The sequence below is a fragment of the Mustelus asterias genome, chromosome 11, assembly GCF_964213995.1.
Source record: "Mustelus asterias chromosome 11, sMusAst1.hap1.1, whole genome shotgun sequence".
Lineage (NCBI taxonomy): Eukaryota > Metazoa > Chordata > Chondrichthyes > Carcharhiniformes > Triakidae > Mustelus > Mustelus asterias.
The window spans coordinates 49071834-49095796 of record NC_135811.1 but is presented as its reverse complement, the minus strand read 5'-3'; the positions used below and the strand labels follow the sequence as shown (position 1 = coordinate 49095796).

At 49.5% G+C, this 23963-nt stretch overlaps 1 protein-coding gene and 2 pseudogenes across 3 annotated transcripts in view; all 3 read left to right on the top strand.

Moving 5' to 3' along the window:
- Positions 1-23963, top strand: part of lipf (lipase, gastric) — a 911257-nt gene that overhangs the window by 758856 nt on the left and 128438 nt on the right. The window lies entirely within an intron of this gene.
- LOC144500243 (interferon-induced protein with tetratricopeptide repeats 5 pseudogene) lies at positions 7761-9962 on the top strand (annotated as a pseudogene).
- Positions 17555-19242, top strand: LOC144500242 (interferon-induced protein with tetratricopeptide repeats 5 pseudogene; annotated as a pseudogene). Its single transcript, XR_013498958.1, has one exon. The product of XR_013498958.1 is annotated as an interferon-induced protein with tetratricopeptide repeats 5 pseudogene (transcript).

The window sequence follows — 23963 nt, the reverse complement described above, 5'->3', positions numbered from 1 at the left end:
CCACAATCCCACCCAGACCTTACCCCCATATCCCTACATATTTACCCACTAATCCCTCTAACCTATGCATCTCAGGACTCTAAGGGGCAATTTTTTAGCATAGCCAATCAACCTAACCCGCACATCTTTGGACTGTGGGAGGAAACCGGAGCACCCGGAGAAAACCCACGCAGACACGAGGAGAATGCGCAAACTCGACACAGACAGTGAACCAAGCCGGGAATCGAACCCAGGTCCCTGGAGCTGTGAAGCAGCAGTGCTAACCACTGTGCTACCGTGCCGCCTTCTTCTGCACTGTAGGGATTCTATGATTCTATAAATGCAAGTTGTTGTTGTAAACTCTCCAGATGGGATTTTTCAGCCCACCAGCTGTCAGGATCATCCCAAATGGACCTTTGGCTGTGGCCTTACTGTGGTGCTGTGCAATTATGTGGATTTTCTTGATTTGATTTAATTTATTATTGCCACATGTATTGGGACGCAGTGAAAAGTAATGGCCACGACTCTCCGATCCGCGCCCGCCACTTTTCTGGCGGGTCGGCCAGGAGACGCGCATCTGTGGCCTTGATCACTGATTTGCACTTGCGTGGGGAACACATGCGCATCTCCCAGAGCCAGCGAGCAGTCGCCGGCCAGACCACGCTGGAAACCGGTGGGAAGGCAGGTAAGTCATTTAAATCTTTTTTAAACTTATTTTAAATGTGTAGATTAGTTAATTATCGGGACCTTTCAGGTCCCGATCGAATCTCCCACCTCACCAGGAGTACTTCATTCTGGCAGGGTTCAAACTTGCTCCCCGCATTTGGGGAACTAGCAGGACACTCCGCCGCAATGAAGAGGGGGCAATTGGGGCTCCTCAGAGGGTTGGGTGGCAGGGGTTGGTGCCCCCTGAGCATGGGCACCCTGGCAGTGCCAGCCTGAACCCCCAGCACTGCCCAAGGGACATAGTACCCATCCCCAGGGGGCACCTTGGCACTGTCCACCGGGCATCGGGCAGTGCCAACGGGATGGGGTCTATTGTGGGCAGGGCCTGGGTGCCACCGGTGGGGGTGGGGGGTCCCGCTCCCACTCTGCATTGGGGATCGGTCTGGGATGGAGGGAGGGCAGCGATTGGGGTGGGCTGGGGGGGGGTGGTTGGGGGTTGGTCTGCCGGGGTGTGGGGGGTAGGGGGATTGCCACTGCTGGGGGGTGGGGGGCCTGGGCATCGGGCACCCCAGGATGGGGCGAGTCAGGGCTGGCCCGGGAATTGTTGTGGGGGCTGCGATTGGGCCATGGGGGGTGGGGGGGGGGGGGCTGGAGGGGCAGCACTGCGATTGAGCTGGCCAGCAAACGAAGTTTGAGAGTTTGGGGCCACTGCGCATGCGCAGAGTTCCAGAACTGCCAAACTCTGGCGCGAATAGGCCCCGCCCCCCCTGGGTTTTTAATGAGATTCACGACTGGGACCTTTTCAGTGCACAGAGTGTGGCGATTCAGGTGAGAAGCTGAACTGACAGAATGGCGCGATCTGGAACAGTCTTACCGCCAATTCAGCACTTTCGGGAGAATCGTGGCCGATGTTTCTTGCACAATATATCGGTAAACAAATCATTCACAGAGTACAGGGGGGAGAAGGAAATGATAGGGTGCAGACTATAGTGTTACAGTTACAGGTAGGGTGAAGAGAAAGATCAGCCTCATATATGATAGGACCATTCAAAAGTCTGATGACAGCAGGGAAGAAGCTGTTCTTGAGTCGGTTGGTACGTGTTTTCAGGCTTTTGTATCTTTTTCCCAATGGTAGAAGGTGGAAGAGAGAATGTCCAGGGTGCATGGGATCCTTAATTATGCTGGCTGCTTTTCCGAGGCAACGGGAGGTGTGGACAGAGTCAATGGATGGGAGGCTGGTCTGCGTGATGGACTGAGCTACGTTCACAACCCTTTGTAGTTTCTTGGGGTCTTGGTCAGAGCTTTTCTTCACTGTAGGGATTTTATGATTACCTGGAGTGGGCATAGATGTGATGGCAGAATAGGGAGCTGAGTTCTTAGTCTTCTTACCATTAACAGTTCACATGGTGCTGAACCATTTTGGAGTGGAATTGAATGGGAGCTCAGAACAGCAAGTTGGGTTTCACCATTCTTCCTCAGCAATGCTTTCATTGTACACACTCTTCTTTCAGCTTCACCAATAGCTTAAGGGTATTTAGGTGAGCTGTTAGGATGGACAAATCCATACAATGCCTCAGGTGGTCATGGTGGGAATGAAGATGACATCAATGGTTCTCTTGTCTCCTGATGATGAATAGCACAAGTGCCATCTCTTCCAGTAACTCTGAGAGACCTGGCAACCAAAGAGAAAATCTCGCTCTGGCTTGACATTTTCTGATGCTCAAACATCTTTGGTGCAATCGTTGTTGTAGTTGAGAATTCTGACGAATTCTAAATAGCCAACATGAGGAATAATACAAAATATTTAAGTAACCTCTTAATAATATCTCAAAGAAATGAGTTTGTAACATGCCAGTATAATGAAAGATGTATCTGTGAAAGAGATCAGCACAAGTCAGGCACAAATTATGCAACAAAGTAAATTACCCAGGCCGGGTGATAAAACCAAAAGATAAAGGTTTCTTTTGGTATTAGAGCTGGTTTAAACTGGTTAGAGAAATGCTGAATCATAAGAAGCCATTTTGGGGAGAGAACTTCCGTAAAATGGATAGACAAATGACAGATCAATATTTGGAGGTGTCAAAATTTGATTGATTGAAGGACATGCCATTGTTAGATTGACCGAACAGTGAATGAATGAAATTGCTTTTAATTAATCTGATAACGAAAACTATAACCAATCCTGTTCTTTGGCATGAAATCTGAGATCTTTTGTGAAAGCTGCTAGCTCATTAGCCGTGTAGGTGGATCCATTCATCTCCCATTTTGGCCAAAATGAGATTTGTCTTGTCTTAATTGTATGTTTGTCTGAATACTGTTAATTTGTAATGTTTTTGATTCTAACATGTCAATGTTTTAATGAAACTAGTTTAATTGAAGAATTTCATTGAGCTGAATAAATTTTTCTTGCCTTTGTGAAATAAACGTTTAATGAAAAGATTCAGTCTTTAAACTAATCAGGCCACCTAAAAGGATTTCCCACATCAGTTGTAGTATGTCTAGTCTCAGAACTCTCGGAATGATCAGTGTCTTGTTGTAGATGAGTAGATCATTAAATTCACTGAGGTGTCCTCTCGGCTCTTAGTGCTATCAAAGAATGGCATTTGGTGACATGCTGACCATCCTTTGACACAGTGATCCCTGAGCTAAGGGCATTCTGTATCAGATTCCTGTACATTCCTCAGTTGATTCTGTCGCTGAGTTGTTCCTGATAAGTATTGTAGTTGCTGTCAATACAAAGGTTTCTATCTCTTCAGCAAGGGTTGCATCACCCTGTTTGGGCCTTGCCACTGAGATGTAGGAGAATGTATATTACTGTATATCTGCTGTATATTGCTGTTTCCTGGAATCAAACTTTGCTTCAGGATGTAGAGTTACAGCTTCCCTAGTCCCGCGAACAGCTGTCGGAATTCTGCTCTGAAATGTTTGAGCTGGCCTTTCAGCTTTTTCAGTTCCTCAAACCTGTGAATCAGATGGATGTTAGTAACGGCCTTCCTGCTCAAGAGTGAGGAAGTCTGAGTTGGAATCACATGCAATGTTTCCGTAATTTCTTGCTCTTGATTTTGGAGCGTTGTATCCGATTGAGCTATGGCCTTGTGATCTGCAGATTTTGAAATACTGCCAGTGTCATCAGTGGATTCCTGGAAGAAGCTGGAAACAAAAATAATTAACAAGCCCCGATTATAGTTTTATCGGGAATGTTCCAAAGGCAGGCCCGGAAGTCAACATGCCACTTACTTCTCAGTGTGGAATCTACCCTTGGTGCCCCAGCTATATTATTTAACCCAGGGTTATAGTGATCTTGACTGCCACTGGCATTGCATGGCCATCTAGTCCATTGGGAAAAGACTGTGTCATATTAGTATCATATCACTCCTTGGGCCTATTTACAGTAAAAAACATAAGGCACAGCGATTGTGTAAACACTGTGGGCTCATGTATTAAGATGAGGCACATATGAGAACAGTTAAACATAGGTATAAAGATAGGTATAAATTGTGTGTGTGCATGTGTGTGTGCCCACACACGTGTGGATGTGTGTGCATGTGTGTGTACCTGTGTGCCCACACACGTGCGGGTGTGTGTGCATGTGTGTGTGTACCTGTGTGCCCACACACGTGCGGATGTGTGTGCATGTGTGAGTGTGTGTACCTGTGTGCCCACACACGTGCGGATGTGTGTGCATGTGTGTGTACCTGTGTGCCCACACACGTGCGGATGTATGTGTATGTGTGTGTGTGTGTGTGTACCTGTGTGCCCACACACGTGCGGATGTGTGTGCATGTGTGAGTGTGTGTACCTGTGTGCCCACACACGTGCGGATGTGTGTGTACCTGTGTGCCCACACACGTGCGGATGTGTGTGCATGTGTGAGTGTGTGTACCTGTGTGCCCACACACGTGCGGATGTGTGTGTACCTGTGTGCCCACACACGTGCGGATGTATGTGTATGTGTGTGTGTGTGTGTGTACCTGTGTGCCTACACACGTGCGGATGCGTGTGCATTGTGTAAACACTGTGGGCTCATGTATTAAGATGAGGTACATATGAGAACAGTTAAACATAGGTATAAAGATAGGTATAAATTGTGTGTGTGCATGTGTGTGTGCTCACACATGTGCGGATGTGTGTGCATGTGTGTGTGTGTGTGTGTACCTGTGTGCCCACACACGTGAGGGTGTGTGTGCATGTGTGTGTGTACCTGTGTGCCCACACACGTGCGGATGTGTGTGCATGTGTGTGTGTGTGTTTGTACCTGTGTGCCCACACACGTGAGGGTGTGTGTGCATGTGTGTGTGTACCTGTGTGCCCACACACGTGCGGATGTGTGTGCATGTGTGTGTACCTGTGTGCCCACACACGTGCGGATGTGTGTGCATGTGTGTGTGTGTGTGTGTACCTGTGTGCCCACACACGTGAGGGTGTGTGTGCATGTGTGTGTGTACCTGTGTGCCCACACACGTGCGGATGTGTGTGCATGTGTGTGTACCTGTGTGCCCACACACGTGCGGATGTGTGTGCATGTGTGTGTGTGTGTACCTGTGTGCCCACACACGTGAGGGTGTGTGTGCATGTGTGTGTGTACCTGTGTGCCCACACACGTGCGGATGTGTGTGCATGTGTGTGTACCTGTGTGCCCACACACGTGCGGATGTGTGTGCATGTGTGTGTGTGTGTGTGTTTGTACCTGTGTGCCTACACACGTGCGGATGTGTGTACATGTGTGTGTACCTGTGTGCCCACACACGTGCGGATGTGTGTGCATGTGTGTGTACCTGTGTGCCCACACACGTGCGGATGTGTGTGCATGTGTGTGTACCTGTGTGCCCACACACGTGCGGATGTGTGTGCATGTGTGAGTGTGTGTACCTGTGTGCCCACACACGTGCGGATGTGTGTGTACCTGTGTGCCCACACACGTGCGGATGTGTGTGCATGTGTGAGTGTGTGTACCTGTGTGCCCACACACGTGCGGATGTGTGTGTACCTGTGTGCCCACACACGTGCGGATGTATGTGTATGTGTGTGTGTGTGTGTGTACCTGTGTGCCTACACACGTGCGGATGTGTGTGCATTGTGTAAACACTGTGGGCTCATGTATTAAGATGAGGTACATATGAGAACAGTTAAACATAGGTATAAAGATAGGTATAAATTGTGTGTGTGCATGTGTGTGTGCCCACACATGTGCGGATGTGTGTGCATGTGTGTGTGTGTGTGTGTACCTGTGTGCCCACACACGTGAGGGTGTGTGTGCATGTGTGTGTGTACCTGTGTGCCCACACACGTGCGGATGTGTGTGCATGTGTGTGTACCTGTGTGCCCACACACGTGCGGATGTGTGTGCATGTGTGTGTGTGTGTGTTTGTACCTGTGTGCCTACACACATGCGGATGTGTGTACATGTGTGTGTACCTGTGTGCCCACACACGTGCGGATGTGTGTGCATGTGTGTGTGTGTGTGTGTACCTGTGTGCCTACACACGTGCGGATGTGTGTGCATGTGTGTGTGTACCTGTGTGCCCACACACGTGTGGATGTGTGTGCATGTGGAACACCAAATAAACTGAAAGTAGCACGGAGAGTGTGTGTGACTGTTGTACTTGACATATATTGTAATTGTTGAAGAAAGGGGTACTTGGTAAAGTAGTCGATGATGACGATGAAGTCAGTGCCATGGACGTGAAAGAGGTCAGATGTGCTTTTGAACCAATGATGAGTGGGAACTTCATATGGAATCAATGATGCTTTGTGCTGAGTTGGTAAATATTTTAAACATGCCTCACACTCCTTGACACCGAGGGAAATCTTGAACCCGAGCTCTCCAAGCGGGGGATTGGCAGCGAGGGCTCAAGATCCGGCGAAACCCGGAAATCACGAAACTCCGAATTACACTGCCCTCGCCAGAAGTATAATTAATTTCATAGCCATTATGGGCGTGAACCTCATTACAATACATTTCCATACATTTCAATATAAGAAAAGACCTCCCCCAACATATATTCCCCCCAGACGTATTTTCAAATCTCACCAACGTAATGTTACGTTGGCGTGGTTCACAACAGGTTCACCTGGATGAGAACCTGCCCTGTCATCCCCAGAGGTGTAAAGATAAGTATAGTCCCCAGGGGTGAGGGACATGGCCACCTGGCACTGCCCCCGGCACAGATTGGCACTGCCAGGTTGGCCCAGTCGAGAGAGGCTCGTCAGGGAAACTGGTTCCAGAGCACATGGGCGCCATTGCGCAGGGCATCCCTGGCGGATTGCTACGCCGGCGGATCGCCACGCCCCCATCCCCCAAGTGACCCACCTTATATAACCCCCCCCCCCCTCCCCTTGCAGAGCCCCGCTCCACTCCCGGCAGAGCCCCCCCCCCCCCCCCCCCCCCCAATCCCATCCCACATAAGCCCTGTGGCAAGCAGTAAGATTGCTTGCGAGGCCAAAATCGTGCCGGGTTTGGCATCGCATGCCATGTTCCCGGCCCTGCTTTGCCGGTGGGACCAAAAAGGACAGAAAGTCGATTTGCACAGGATTGGCTCCATTTCGATCCTATTAACACTTCCTGCACGCTGTTTCTGGCCTCCCAGCTGCATCCCCCCTCTCCAGTGTGACCGGATGCTGTTCATGTTGTTCATGTTGCTGCTGCTGCTGTTGTTGCTGATACTACACCTCATGTTCCTCGTCAGAGGTCGAAGACAGAGCTGCAGAAACTGCTCCCGTGCTGCAGTGAAAACTGACAGCAGGACGTGCAGAGAAACGTGTGAAAATTCAAAATAGCAGAAATGTTCTCAAACTGCTGGAAATTACCAGCAAAGAAGTGAAAACAAATTCCCCTGGGCACAAGCTCCTTACACTGAGGCAAAATGGAAACTGTCCTGTAACATTGTGTAAAGGCTTTACTGTCTGTCACTTTCACAGCCCTGTCAATATCCCGGCCCTCCACTGACTGTGCTCTCCCCTTGCTTACCTTGATGAGTTTCACACAGCTTAGGAACCTGTGTACTCAGTTTAAGTCATGATTCGCGATTAATTCTGCAGCCAACTAGTCTTTGACATAATCAAATCACTCACCCAACTGACTCATTGCATGTCCCACGAGGCGAGGCAGTGGCAAAATGGTATTGGCACTGGACTAGTAATCCAGAGGCCCAGAGTAATACTCTGGGGAGCTGGGTTTGAATCCCACCACTGCAGATGGTGAAATTTGAATTCAATAAAAATCTGGAATTCAAAGTCTAATGATGACCATGAAGCCATTGTCAATTGTTGTAAAAACCCATCTGCTTCACTCATACCCTTTAGGGAAGGAAATCTGCCATCCCTACCAGGCCTGGCCTACCTATGACTCCAGAGCCACAGCAATGTGGTTCACTCTCCACTGCCCTCTGAAACGGAGGGCAGTTAGGGATGGGCAATAAATGCTGGCCCAGCCAGTAACACCCACACCCTATAGATTAATAAAAAACTTGCCCCCAAAATTGAGGAGCCCTGTCAGCTTCTCGACTGATTGACATGTTTTCAACTCCACGCACCATTATATTTCAATTTGCGGTTAAAGTTTAGCCCCGGGTGTCCCATTACCTGATTGGATCATTGGAAGAACTCTCTACCCCAGCTGAAGCAGCATTCAGAGAGGGTTTCTTGTTCTACTAGCGAGACTGAAAAAATTCAGGAGACTATTTTCCTCAGGAGCTGTGAGAACTGCTTTTCCTGCAGGAAATACTGTACCATTGGTAAATATCTCAGCTGTACCAAATGCTAACCAAAAAGGCAACAATGAATTAATCCCAATGATCAAATAGATTAAATCAATGAATTACAGTTGCTGCTAAGGTGGATTACGAAAGATTTGTTTCTCTTGCAGTGATCAAGAGAAGGATTCGTTGAAAGTGAAGCTCGATTGGCTTCAATGTCACTTCACGTGGGGGCCACAGAAAGAAAACGTTGACTTGGACGATATGAAGCAAAGATTAGAATACTCAATAGAGCTCGATGTGAAATACCAAGAGAAGTCTTACAACCAACTCGCTTTTGTAAACTGTCTGCAAGGAAACTGTGAGGAGGCGATTCAAAACTTACAGGAAGCTGAAAAGATTCTGAGGGAGAATCATGAAGATGAATTTGAAAAAAGAATCATCGTCACCTATGGAAACCGTGCCTGGGTCAATTATCACATGGGACAACTGACAGAGGCTCAGTCCTACCTCGACAAACTGGAGAGGATCTGTCAACAATTTCCTGATGCCTCTCGGTATACAGCAATGATACCTGAAGTGTATGGGGAGAAGGGTTGGGCACTGCTGAGCTCTGCTGCTCAATATTATGAAGAAGCAAAGGAATGTTTTAAAAAGGCTCTGGAGAAAGATCCGGATGATATTGAATGGAATTTTGGATATGCGACTGCTCTGTCTCGTCTGGAGGGGATTTATGATACCTCAGAGAATTTTGGATCTGTTGAATCAGTAAATCAGTTGAGACGTGTGCTGGAGCTTGATCCGGATCATGCTGAAGCCATGGTGCTGCTGGCTATAAAACTACAAGACCTCAATCAGAAGGAGGAAGCGTTCACATTAGTTGAACGAGCGTTGCACAAATCTCCTGATCTCCCATACGTGATTCGCTATGCAGCAAAATTTTTGAGAAGAGAAGGAGCAGTGGAGAAATCAATTGAGTTGTTGAAGAAAGCGTTAGAAATTACCCCAAACTCTGCCTTCCTACATCACCAAATAGGTCTGTGTTATAAAAACAAACTAATGGCACTGACCAAAAGTCCACGCTCCAGAGACCCTCGCCACCCTGCCTTTCGACAGAAAGCTGACTTGATCTCACTGTGCAAATATTATTTTGAAAAGGCTTCCGTATCTCGTCCATTAACATTTATTCATGCACAACTGGATTTTGCCAGTGTCTTTTCATTAAATGGAGAATATCTGAAAGCAGGGGAGATCTACAATAATCTACTGGCACTGGAGGGTATACACCCAGAGAGTAAGCAGGCAATATGTTTCCGGGCTGGGTTATTTGAACTGAAGAACAAGAGATCAGAATTAAATGCCATTGCCCATTTTCTGGAAGGACTAAAAGTTAAATATAACTCAAAAGAACGGAAGAAGTGTCATATGAATTTGAAGATGATTGTAGAAAGGCAACTTCACGAGAATGGCAGAGACAGCAAGGCCCATGCTGTTCTTGGCTTAATGCACCAACTGGATGGGGAGAAGTGTAAAGCTATTGAACATTTTGAAAAGGCCTTAGAGTTTGATCCTGCCAATGAGGAATATCTACGTGCCGTTTGTGAATTAAAAGAACCACAATAAGAAATATCATTACTAAGAGTTGCTTGGTGATACAGAACTTGAATGTTGCTGAAAAGAGAAACTTGTTACTGAAGTTTTTCCATTAGGACAAATTCAAGAATGCCAAATTTCAAAAGATCATGATAACTTATTCGACGCAAGGCACATATTTGAATGGTACATCCTTTTATCATAGAATCATAGAATCATAGAAACCCTACAGTGCAGAAGGAGGCCATTCGGCCCATCGAGTCTGCACCGACCACAATCCCACCCAGGCCCTCCCCCCACATATTTTACCCGCTAATCCCTCTAACCTACGCATCCCAGGACTCTAAGGGGCAATTTTTAACCTGGCCAATCAACCTAACCCGCACATCTTTGGACAATGATTATTGAATCATTGGCAGCTTGGGGAGCCTTTCGTTCCCCATTGCTTTCTCCATGGCAGCAAGAGTTAACTTGATGCTCAATCAGCAACCTTTTCTCCTGTAACATAAATCGCTGTGATAGTCTAAATTTTGTATTCTTACATTTTCCCTGAGGTGTGTAGGACAAAAAGCTTCAACAAAATGGGAAGGATTTTCTCCAATATTGGCAAAGGCTGATGTTGGGTGGGAAAAGTGGCATTGAGGCGGCCAATGGCTTTTTCCGCCATATAGCCGGGACTTAAAAAAAATTGAAGTTGCGGGTACCATGGCATATCATTGGCGAGCGGCCTCTGATTCTCTCTCCTTTCCATCAAGTCAGCGATTCAAAGATCCGGGTGCCAATTTTAAAAGCCATCCCAGCACACAGTCAGAAAATCAGGAAACAATCTCCACCCAGATGCATCCCCTGGCAAACCATTGGCATCAAGCAGGTATCAAGTTACCCTGGCACTACCCTGGCATCACTCCGGCATGATCTTCTCCCCGAGTGCTGCACTCACCCCCCAGCTCTCCTGCGGGTACTGCTTGCCAGGTGCATGCCGAGACACCCAGGCCTGTAATTTCCGGCTGCATCACCCCAAGGCTGGAAAATCCCACCCGAGGTCAACAGACCTTTGCATGGTCCGTGTCCTGCCCGCTATGATTCTGTGGTAGGTGAAATGGGAAAACTCCGCCCCCAGTGTGGCTCCTAACCAATCAGGGGAACTATCAGTATGATCTTTGCCACTTTGCAAATCCGAGAAAACTATCTGGAACAATGCAAAGAGTTCTGCTGCAGTAATCCTTTAAGATGTGTCTGTATACATTACCAGAAGGGCAATGATGTGTTATGTGTTCCAATTTTAGTTTCGCTTTTACATGGGCATCAGAACAGAAAACAGCTTATAGTGCCGCAAACTACGCAACAATCTAAGACTCATTGTGCCTAGTCTTAATAAATAATCGCACAATGTGTTTACCCAATTCCTTATGAGTGGTCGGTGCCTTGTGTCTTCTGCAGCAAAAAGCTCTATATATTGCTCCAAGAACACAACAAACTTTACGTGATCTTCACCGATCTGTCGAAGATCCATGAAGCCCTTAGGAATGTCCTCCAGAAACTTGGATGTGCAGCACTATGTTTACTAACCTGCCACTCTTGCATGATGGCAAGATAGCAGCCGTCCTTTGCAATGGATTAGAGACAGAGCCCTTTCACATCTGGAATAACATCAAGCCAAGTTATGTGATTGCAACAACCTTCGTCACTATCTACTTCTGCCTGGTCCTGATGAAGTTCCACAAGGGCTCATGATTGAGTTTCTACTTAACAGGAAGACTTGGAACCTTTTCAGCCTGAGAGCCAAGTGTAAGGTGATTTTCCAGCATATTCACGATACACTATTTACCTCAACAGGGAGGGAATAGAGGGATACGGTCCGAGTAAGGGCAAATGGTTCTGTGTTTAGTTTAGTTTAGTTAGGGCATCATGATTGGCCTGGGCCTGGAGGGCCCAAGGGCCTGTTCCTGTGCTGTACTTTTCTTTGTTCTTTTCTTTGTTCTTATTGTAATTGTCCATTTACCCTTGGGGGTCCTTTTCACTCAGTTGGCTGGACGGTTGATTCCTGATGCAGTGCGATGCCAACAGCGTGGGTTCAATTCCCGTGCCAGCTGAGATTATTCATGAAGGCCCCGCCCTCTCAACCTTGCCCCTCGCCTGAGGTGTGGTGATCCTCAGGTTAAATTGCTACCAGTCAGTTCTCTGCCCCAAAGGGGCAGTAAGAAGTCTAACAACACCAGGTTAAAGTCCAACAGGTTTATTTGGTAGCAAACGCCACTAGCTTTCGGAGCATGCTGCTCCTTCGTCAGGTGGAGTGGGAGATCTCCCACTCCGAAAGCTAGTGGCGTTTGCAACCAAATAAACCTGTTGGACTTTAACCTGGTGTTGTTAGACTTCTTACTGTGTTTACCCCAGTCCAACGCTGGCGTCTCCACACCAAAGGGGCAGACCAGCCTATGGTCATCTGGGACTATGGCGATTTGACCTTTACCTTTTACCTATTGAAATGTGCACAGAGTTGTGGCCCACAATGCAAGCGACTTCCAGACCATGTCTTCAGCTTTGCACAAAAAACTTGGTCTCTCACTCAACATCAACAAGATTGAGGTCAGCCACCAGCATCCTTCCCCTCAACAAGCACTTACTCCTCCCCTTATTGGCGTTGATGCGAGACTTTAGAAATTGTTGAAAGCTTCCCATATCTGGGCAGCTACCTTTCCCGAGAGGAGATACAGCACACTATCAGCTGTGTCAGCACAGGCCAGCAAACATTGCACAACCTGGCCTTCAGCGAGAGATCCCCATAAGAGGATAATGGCTTCAGGACCCAATGCTGTTGTTGTCACCAGCTTTCTATATGGCAGTGAAACTGGGTCATCTACCAAAGGCGCCTCTGCATCCCATAGAACTTCCACTCAATGCCAACCTGTATTTTATATGACGTTAATTAATGGAGTCAAGCAGCAAAGAAATAGAAAACCCAGTGACGGTAAGAAAAGGAAAGGAAAGATTGTTTAACCTGGGATAAGAGCCAGCGATGGTATTGAGAACTGGAGCCAGGTTTGATCGATAAAAATAGGCCTTTGTTTGACTTGGACCTCCTTGTTAAATAAACTATGAAACAACGTTCAGTTTCTTAAAGCAAACAAATGGTTAGCAGCAATATGTGATCAAAGGTTGCTAACACAGAGATTCTCTGCTTTATTAACCAGGCTGTGCGCCGTTTGGTGCAGAGATAAGACGGTTGAGGAGGTGAACACATGGTAGATGGGGTGATGTGGGAAAGAGGGATGCAATTCCATGAGAAACTGGCATCAGTGCTGGGACAGGAAGGTACTGTACCCTTGGGACTCCACCTTAACCAGCCTGAGACTAGGGTAATAGTGGAAATGATCAACAGGAGGGTCACGGGGATTTTGAATTAATAATGAGGGAGCAGGTCTCAGGTGGAGAGAGAAATAAGTAATATGTGAGTGAAACATCAGAGCAGAAGCACACCGTGTGGCTCATTAGTTATACAAATGCACCAAATATGAGCAACAAATTGAACAGATTGCAATCGAGAATTCACCTTGGAGGGTATGGCCTGATGCCCAGCCTGACTGGAAGATGGTCCGGACTGGGAACTAAATGTACCAGGCTACAGAATCTTCAGAAAAGAAATGATAAGGTGTCGGAAGAGGAATAGCCTTGTCAGTTCAGGGTGAAATTATTACAATGTTACTGGTGGATATAATTAGGGACATTATGGATAAAGAAAGAGAACTGGATTAAAGACATTAGGGTTGGACTTTACACTCCTGTGAATAAAGGTGGAAAGTTCAGATCCTGAGGGTGGCCATCCTGCCGCCCATCGACCTGCCCCTGACCTGTCTGAAATTTTAGAGGGAGTGGAGGAGGCTTTGGATGGCTCCCTACTCGCCTCATGCCCTTCATCGGGGCTGCCATTCTGGTCCCATGAAACTCTGGACTTGCCTCTGAGGCTAGCCTTTCTTTGATTGCTCAGTCAAGGACAAGAGAACCTTAGTCTGCCCTTGGGCCTAGTAAGGCCCTAAAGTAGCCTCATCGCACCAGTATTTTACTTGCAGCAGGATGAGGTCCACGACATGCAGATAGCCCGGCAGCTAAATCTGCACTGGCAGGTGTTGGGTAACCCTGGGGGGTGGTGGAGAGAGCCTCTCTTACAGGTGCTCTGAATCCATCAGAGACAGTCCCTTTCCTGAGGACGTACTACCCCCTGCACCCTTCCCCCTGGACTAGGCCCCCTACCCCTCTCATGCCCCTCATTGGAAATGTCAGCCTGAAACTCTGGACTTGCCTCTGAGTCTGGGCTTTCTCTGATTGCTGTGTCTAGGATAAGGGGACATTGGTCCAAAATTTCTGATCAGAAATGTAAGGCCTGCGCCTATCAGATGGAAAACTATCCACTTGTCTGTATAGGTTATAAGATAAGATTGAAATCGGGCTTGTTTATGAATCATGACCCCATGAATAAGATTAATTACATTTAATACACGCTGAATATTTCATAACAAATTATAGAAATTACTTAATCATTCATATATTAATAGAGCCATCATTAACTTCAAATGGCAAAAACAAAGGAAACATTGACATTTTGGAGGCAGAGGGAGCTCACGGCTCTTATTGTCAATATTGTGAGCAATCAGCATGCTCCTCACTTCACTTGCCCTTGCTTTATGTCTGTATCACTTCAGTCATACTGGTTGGAAAAAAAACTGCATGGATGGAAATCAGCGGAATGTGACAACCCTGCTCATGGTCAAGAAAATATCTAGTGGGCCACACTCAGAATACAGATGGCCCCAGTCTGCAGGTTGCCCAGCACTTCTCCATAGCCTTTGAGAGCAGCAATAAGGGGTTGATAATAATACAGTGGTGTCTAATGGTGTCTTTCCAAATGGTATAATGGCCAATCAAATGTTGAGTATCTTCCAGACAAAGGAAGAAGGTTTGAATAGACCGTGTCTCTTACTGTGTGAGGGATCTAGTGGGGCAGAGTTTGATTGGTCTGTAAAACATCATACCCCTTTGGCTGACCAATCATTGAGCAACAATTCTGAAATACTGCTGCTTGGTTCAAAGATCAAGTCAGCAACTTTGGACCTATTATCTCTCATTGCTGGCATGGATTTAGATCTGTTATCGCGTTACTTAGGTCCGTTATCTCACATGTTTTGTTTGTTTCCAGGCTAATAATTCTGAAATTCCTTTTGTCAGCCAAGTGATTTCCTTGTCTAAGGAACACAGCTGGATAAAACGTTAACGTACAAGAATTATCATTGGCAATTTCACATTCTATTAGTTGCATTAAGGGCAGAATGCTTCCTATACCAAACAGTTTTATAAAGTTTGAAAGACTTTAAATTATTTTGTGCCAATTCCCTATCCCTGTCTTGTCTGGTTTAGTTGGTTATTGTCTATATGTTTTTGTTACTGTAATATCCGAGCTATGTTAAGGGTTTTAGGTTTTAAATAAAATGAAAAGATGCAGTTTGCACATGTAGAGTCAAAGTAACATACAACAGGTTTATTGAAAGAAATGAGCTTTGCACAGAATAAATTCTGAAGCTAAACAGTGGCCTGTGAAACATTGTAATGACATCACTGTCAAAGCATATGACTGGCTCTTAAAGCAATCATGCAACTACTTAAACAAATAACAGTTAGTGTGCACTTATTTGTTTAAAACTCTTTTGCTCATTTGAAGAACTGGTGCAGACACAATGGACCGAATTGCCTCCTTCTGCACCAGAATGAATGTGCGATGATAAGTTTAAAAATCATAGCAACAAAGAAAATAACACAAAAATACATGCAGTATAATGGATGCAGTACACTTGATGTTACAAAAGAGGCAGGGGATGGGTCACATGATGCCATGCTGGTGGGCGAGCTCTGATTGAGCTGCCCTGCCAGCAACTTGGTTTTTTGAATATCAGGGCGCTATTTTTGAAGGGGGCCACAGTGCACTTGGATCATCCCACCACTACGCAACCACTTACACACCACCATACAAGTGGTGTTCCTCAGGGATCAGTGCTGGGACCTTTGCTGTTTGCAATATATATAAATAATTTGGAGGAAAATGTAACTGGTTTGATTGATAAGTTTGCGGACGACACAAAGGTTGGTGGATTTACGGATAGCGATGAGGAACATCAGAGGATACAGCAGGATATAGATCAGCTGGAGACTTGGGCGGAGAGATGGCAGATGGAGTTTAATCCGGACAAATGTGAGATAATGCATTTTGGAAGGTCTAATACAGATAGGAAATATACAGTGAATGGCAGAACCCTTAAGAGTATTGATAGGCAAAGGGATCTGGGTGTACAGGTACACAGGTCACTGAAAATGGTAAAATTCCAGCCACAGTTTTGATATGGCTGGTCCAGTTCTGTTTCTGGTCAATCTCCAGGGTGTTGGTAGTGGAGGATTCAGTGAGGATAATATAATTGATTATCAAGGGAAGATAGTTAGATTCTCTCTTGTTGGGGATGTTCATTGCCTGGGCCTTGTGTGGCATGAACGTAACTTGACACTTATCAGCTCAAGCCTGACTCTTACCCAGAGCTTCCTGTAGCCGGGTACAGACTGTTTCAGTGTCTGAGGAGTTGCTGAGCCCTTATCCTGAGGAATATTTGGGAGGAATCTTACTGAAATATCTCTAAATATCAGGTTCAGACTGAAAACCGATGTAAAGCTCTCCAGATCCACAGGCTGGTAATCTCTCCAGATCTTGGGCCGCCCTGAGAAAAAAAACAAGTGTGTGTGGTTTACCACCCCACCCCCCCCATGCGCCCCTCCCGCCCCCCACCAACCCCCCCCCGCAAACCCCCCACCCCCCCACCGTGCCCCCCCCGCCCCACCACCCACTGCCCCCCCCACCCCCCTACCACCCCCCGCCCCCCCCCCCCCCACCAACCCCACCACCCCCCCCCCCCCGCCCCCCCCACGCCCCTCACCGCCCCCCCCCCGCCCCCGGCTTGGGTCACTGTCTGTGGAGTCTGCACGTTCTCCCCGTGTCTGCGTGGGTTTCCTCCGGGTGCTCCGGTTTCCCCCCACAGTCTGAAAGACATGCTGGTTAGGTGCATTGGCCAGATACTGCTGACTGCCCTCATCAATTTAACACTGAGAGCAGCACAAAGACTTATGGTGAGACTTCACACTTAACTGGGGTGGGAGGTCCCACCCTAAAGAGCAGCCCGATCATCTTGAGATCAGCAGCTCTGTAGTCTCAGCAGCGTCAGGTTTGAGTGGAGCCACTGCTGGGACTACAGGCAGCCTCGGTGAGGAGGGAACTGTGGAGCAGAATGAGAGGGAGATGTACTGGACAAAACCAATAGGCAGATTGAGTATTTCAACGAGAACTCCTCTTCATCTCATTGGGATTGAGATTTACTGTTCACTTAGTGAGAAGATTAAATGTCCACCAGGTAGTACATCAAACAGCAGACAGGAGACAATTGTAAGAACAGATAAGGTTATGAAGTAAATCCCTTCACTTTGCTGGGAGGTTTTGCTGAGATAATCACTGTGGGACCAGAGGTTTCAGGGACATTGAGTCCCGGAGTCAGGAGCAGCTCTTAGATAATAAAACTGGATGGAGGAGCTGGGAAATGGGTCAGTCTGAGATGGATTTTGATGATTTTTGTTTCTCTTGCAGTGACCAAGAGAAGGATTTGTTGAAAGTGAAGCTCGATCAGCTTCAATGTCACTTCACGTGGGGGCCACAGAAAAAAAACATTGACTTGGATGATATGAAGCAAAGATTAGAAGACACAATCCAGACAAATGTGAAATATCGAGGCAGGTCTTACAACCAACTCGCTTTTGTAAACTGTCTGCAAGGAAACTGTGAGGAGGCGATTCAAAACTTACAGGAAGCTGAAAAGATTCTGAGGGAGAATCATGAAGATGAATTTGAAAAAAGAATCATCGTCACCTATGGAAACCGTTCCTGGGTCAATTATCACATGGGACAACTGACAGAGGCTCAGTCCTACCTCGACAAACTGGAGAGGATCTGTCAACAATTTCCTGATGCCTCTCGGTATACAGCAATGATACCTGAAGTGTACGGGGAGAAGGGTTGGTCACTGTTGAAGTCTACTTCTCAATATTATGAAGAAGCAAAGGAATGTTTTAAAACGGCTCTGGAAAAAGTTCCGGATAATATTGAATGGAATTTTGGATATGCGACTGTTCTGTCTCGTCTGGAAACATTTGCTGGAACCTCAGAGAGTTACAACCCCACTCAATCAATGAAGCAGTTGAGACGTGTGCTGGAGCTCGATCCGGATCATGCTGAAGCCATGGTGCTGCTGGCTCTAAAACTACAACAGCGTAATCAAACTGAGGAAGCGCTTGGATTAGTTGAAGGAGCGTTGCAGAAATCCCCGGATCTTCCACATGTGATTCGCTATGCAGCAAAATTTTACAGATTAAAACGAGATGTGGAAAAAGCTGTGGATCTGTTGAAGAAAGGATTGGAAATTACCCCAAACTCAACGATCTTACACCATCAAATAGGTGCATGTTACAGAAGGAAACTATTGTCACTGAACAGAAAACCACAGAGCAAAAGACCGAGTGATCCTGCTTTTGAACAGAGAGCTGAACTGATTGAACTGTGTAAGTATCATTTTAAAAAGGCCTTTGAGCCTCGCCCATTAACATTTATTAGGGCACAGCTGGATTATGCCAGGATATGTACATTAAACGAAGAATATGCAGAAACACGGGAGATCTACAATAATTTACTGAAATTGGAAGGTATCCGTCCAGAAAATAAGCAGGCAATATGTTTGGAGGCTGGATTATTTGAACTGAATCATAAAAAATCAGAATCAAATGCTATGTCCCATTTTCTGGAAGGAATGAAAGTCAATTATAGCTCAACCGATCGGAAAAAGTGCCGTGATAACTTGAAGATAATCGCAGAAAGACAACTTCGCAGGAATGGCAGAGACAGCAAGGCCTATGGTGTTCTTGGCTTAATGCACCAACTGGATGGGGAGAAGCGCGAGGCTACTGAAAACTTTGCAAAAGCCTCGGAGTTGGATCCTGACAATGAAGAATATCTCAGTGCTCTTTGTGAATTACGCCTTTCCATCGAGGACGACAATGACTGTCCCAACAAAAGCTGAACCGAAAGATGAATGAACACTCTCGAATCTATCGACAGCTTCTAATGGAATCCACTTCACTGATATTCTGCTTAGAATGGAGTATGTTACACACGTGTATAATTTTCAAATCATCTCATTGTAATTATTCTAAATCTCTGTGCTTCATTCAGAAACATTGGCCACGCTGGTGAATTCACCAAATAAGATTTGTTTCTGTCTCCCAAGAGTTGTTGCTGTGTGTGGAAAGATGTAGAGGGGGGGAAGACTAAAGGATATGAAAATAGGTTAAAATGGGCAAAAAAGAACCAAACACAATGGCAGCAGGTTCTGATTTTCTAACAGAGATTTCAGGGGCAATTCTCCCAAAAGTGCTGAATTGGTGGGAAGACTGGTCTCGATCACGACTGTTTTTTCAGCGCAGCTTCAGACCTGAATCTCCGCACTCTGTGCAATGCAGAGGTCACAATCGTGAATCCCATTAAAAACCCTAGCGATGGGGCCTATTCGCGCCAAAGAGCCTGAAATCAGTGGGATGAGCAGGAACACACGCATGCGCGCATCGCTGGGAGATCGCGGAAAAAACTTCCCAGCATCCAGATCACTGCTATCCAAAACCCACAGACATCGATGGCCTCACCCTGGCCTCATCGCTGGCCCCCACAACCTCCGCACAGACATCGCTGGCCCACACACAGACATCGTGGTCCCCACAACCCCCCCACAGACATCGCTGGCCCCCACAACCTCCCCACAGACATCGCTGGCCCACACACAGACATCGTGGGTCCCCACAACCCCCCCACAGACATCGCTGCCCCCCCTCCCCCATACAGACAGCACTGGCCCCCCTCCCCCATACAGACAGCGCTGCCCCCCCCTCCCCCATACAGACAGCACTGGCCACCCTCCCCCATACAGACATCGCTGCCCCCCCTCCCCCATACAGACAGTGCTGGCCCCCTCCCCCATACAGACATCGCTGCCCCCCCTCCCCCATACAGACAGCACTGGCCCCCCTCCCCCATACAGACAGCGCTGCCCCCCCCTCCCCCATACAGACAGCACTGGCCCCCCTCCCCCATACAGACAGCGCTGCCCCCCCCTCCCCCATACAAACATCACTGGCCCCCCTCCCCCATACAGACATCGCTGCCCCCCCTCCCCCATACAGACATCGCTGCCCCTCCTCCCCCATACAGACAGCACTGGCCACCCTCCCCCATACAGACAGTGCTGGCCCCCTTCCCCCATACAGACAGCGCTGCCCCCCTCCCCCATACAGACATCGCTGCCCCTCCTCCCCCATACAGACAGCGCTGCCCCCCCTCCCCCATACAGACACCGCTGCCCCTCCTCCCCCATACAGACAGCGCTGCCCCCTCCCCCATACAGACATCGCTGCCCCCCCTCCCCCATACAGACATCGCTGCCCCCCCTCCCCCATACAGACACCGCTGCCCCTCCTCCCCCATACAGACAGCACTGCCCCCTCCCCCATACAGACATCGCTGCCCCCCCTCCCCCATACAGACAGTGCTGCCCCCTCCCCCATACAGACACCGCTGCCCCTCCTCCCCCATACAGACAGCACTGCCCCCTCCCCCATACAGACAGCACTGCCCCCTCCCCCATACAGACATCGCTGCCCCTCCTCCCCCATACAGACAGTGCTGCCCCCTCCCCCATACAGACAGTGTTGGCCCCCCTCCCCCATACAGACAGCGCTGCCCCCTCCCCCATACAGACAGCACTGCCCCCTCCCCCATACAGACAGCGCTGCCCCCCCTCCCCCATACAGACACCGCTGCCCCTCCTCCCCCATACAGACAGCGCTGCCCCCCTCCCCCATACAGACATCGCTGCCCCCCCTCCCCCATACAGACAGTGCTGCCCCCTCCCCCATACAGACACCGCTGCCCCTCCTCCCCCATACAGACAGCACTGCCCCCTCCCCCATACAGACAGCACTGCCCCCTCCCCCATACAGACATCGCTGCCCCTCCTCCCCCATACAGACAGTGCTGCCCCCTCCCCCATACAGACAGTGTTGGCCCCCCTCCCCCATACAGACAGCGCTGCCCCCTCCCCCATACAGACAGCGCTGCCTCCTCCCCCATACAGACATCGCTGCCCCCCTCCCCCATACAGACAGCACTGCCCCCTCCCCCATACAGACAGCGCTGCCCCCCCTCCCCCATACAGACACCGCTGCCCCTCCTCCCCCATACAGACAGCGCTGCCCCCCTCCCCCATACAGACATCGCTGCCCCCCTCCCCCATACAGACATCGCTGCCCCCCCCTCCCCCATACAGACAGCACTGGCTCCCCTCCCCCATACAGACATCGCTGGCCCCGCCCCCCCATACAGACATCGATGCCCCGCCCCCGTCTCTCCCCACGCACAGACATGGCTGCCGCTCACCTCATGCCCCCATGGATCTGGATAACGCGGGTACCCAATCCCTCCATCCCTTGAACATACTGACCTCACTGCTGCCCTGCAGGGTAATTGCGTTGTGCTGTCATGCACACCAGCAGCTTGCGAGCATTCCCTCTCTTGAATGGGAGCCTTGAGTATTGCACCGCACCTGGACACAGCAGCCTATTGAATGGCAGCCAAATAGCATCCCGAGGGATGAATGACACTCAATTGAGACCCTTCAAAATCTCTCACAAGTATTTGTTGCCAATGGGTGCTTGACTGGCCGCACTCACTGCACCCGCACTCCCCTGACTGGCCGCACTCACTGCACCCACATCCCCTGACTGGCCGCACTCACTGCACCCGCACTCCCCTGACTGGCCGCACTCACTGCACCCGCACTCCCCTGACTGGCCGCACTCACTGCACCCGCACTCCCCTGACTGGCTGCACTCACTGCACCCGCACTCCCCTGACTGGCCGCACTCACTGCACCCGCACTCCCCTGACTGGCCGCACTCACTGCACCCCCACTCCCCTGACTGGCTGCACTCACTGCACCCGCACTCCCCTGACTGGCCGCACTCACTGCACCCGCACTCCCCTGACTGGCCGCACTCACTGCACCCGCACTCCCCTGACTGGCCGCACTCACTGCACCCGCACTCCCCTGACTGGCCGCACTCACTGCACCCGCACTCCCCTGACTGGCCGCACTCACTGCACCCGCACTCCCCTGACTGGCCGCACTCACTGCACCCGCACTCCCCTGACTGGCCGCACTCACTGCACCCGCACTCCCCTGACTGGCCGCACTCACTGCACCCGCACTCCCCTGACTGGCCGCACTCACTGCACCCGCACTCCCCTGACTGGCCGCACTCACTGCACCCGCACTCCCCTGACTGGCCGCACTCACTGCACCCGCACTCCCCTGACTGGCCGCACTCACTGCACCCCCACTCCCCTGATAATCCAGAGCTGTATACAAACTACAGGAATGGACACACAGCCAGTCACACCACAAAGACAGTTGGGCGCAAACCTGCACCCAGTTCACAGAGGCCGACCAGGAGCACCTGCTGGATGCCGTGGAGAAGAGGCGTGAGCGGATCCTCCCTGGCCATGGTCCTCACCCAAGGGGTGCATCCGCCATGGCATTGTGGGAGGAGGTGGCAGAGGTGGTGAATGCCAGGAGCCTGACACCGCGCTCTTGCCAGCAGTGTCGCAATAAAATGTACAACCTTCTTCGAGCAGCAAGGGTGAGTGAGAATCCCACTTGGAACCCCGCACGTGCTTGGCACGGATTTCAAACGCTGCTTCGACACCTGAAGGGCAAGCAACAAGTTACCCTTCCGCCAGGAACAGAATTTAACCCCTTCCCCTCACCCCTCAGTGAGCACCCTTCAGTGGTGACCGCTTTCCCCGAAACTACCAGCACAACGCCCGAGACACAGGCACGCATTGCGCACTGTGCACTGCAATATCTCAATGCTTGCTATCCACCTTATGTTCCCACAGGAAAAGAAAGTCCGCAACGCACGGGAGATGACACAGACTGGTGGTGGTGTGCCTGACCTGCGGCAGCTGACGAGTACGGAGAAGCGTGCCCTGAAGCTGGCAGGGGGAGATGGGCCTTCCCAATTGGTCATCGACAGCCAGGCCGGCGTCCAGCATGCAAGTGAGCAGAAGTTCACCCTCAACCATGGTCCTCCTCTGAGTAAGTGCGATGATGCATAGAATGTTTTACCTCCCTTCCCCTAATGTGTGTTATTTTTTACAGCTCTGGACCCAGAGGAACCCGGCCCTTTGGGTGTTGCCACCGCCCTCGCTGCTCTGGAACAAATTGCCCATGAACCCCTGGATGACATCTCGGAGGGAGGCACTGAGGAATCCTCCGAGGGCAGCACCACTGAAGCGGTACCAGCATGTACCACACAACCCACCAACACAGAGACTATCACCACGGTGGGTACCTCTAGTGTTGAGGCTTCTGGGTCACGGACTGGTGAGCACATCACAGACACTGATGCACATCCAAGGGCTTGGGCTCAGAGGTCTGCCGGAGGCCAGGATTCAGCTGTCCCCAAGCCAGCTGCTGAGCCTCTGGGTTTGTTCCTCCCAAGGCTGGTGGAGATGCATCAGGAAAACCGGGGATTTGTGGAAGGGCTGTCAGCAACCATGTTGCGACTGCAAGGCTGTTTAGGGGAGTCAAACAGAGTGCTGTTGCAGGAGGTGGTGCTGACACAGCGTGAGACCCAGGCCTACACTGCAAGGGTGGCGACCGCAGTGCAAAGTCTGGCTCAGGGGTCTGTCCTCATGGGTGACAGGGTCCAGGCCATCCTGGAGACACTACGGGCGAGTGTATTTCCAGCATCCAAGAGGCACAGCGTTCCATGGCCATGGTGTCGGGGGCATGTGGGAGACACTGCTGGCCATGGCTGGGACTCTCGCTCACAGCCTGGAGACACAGC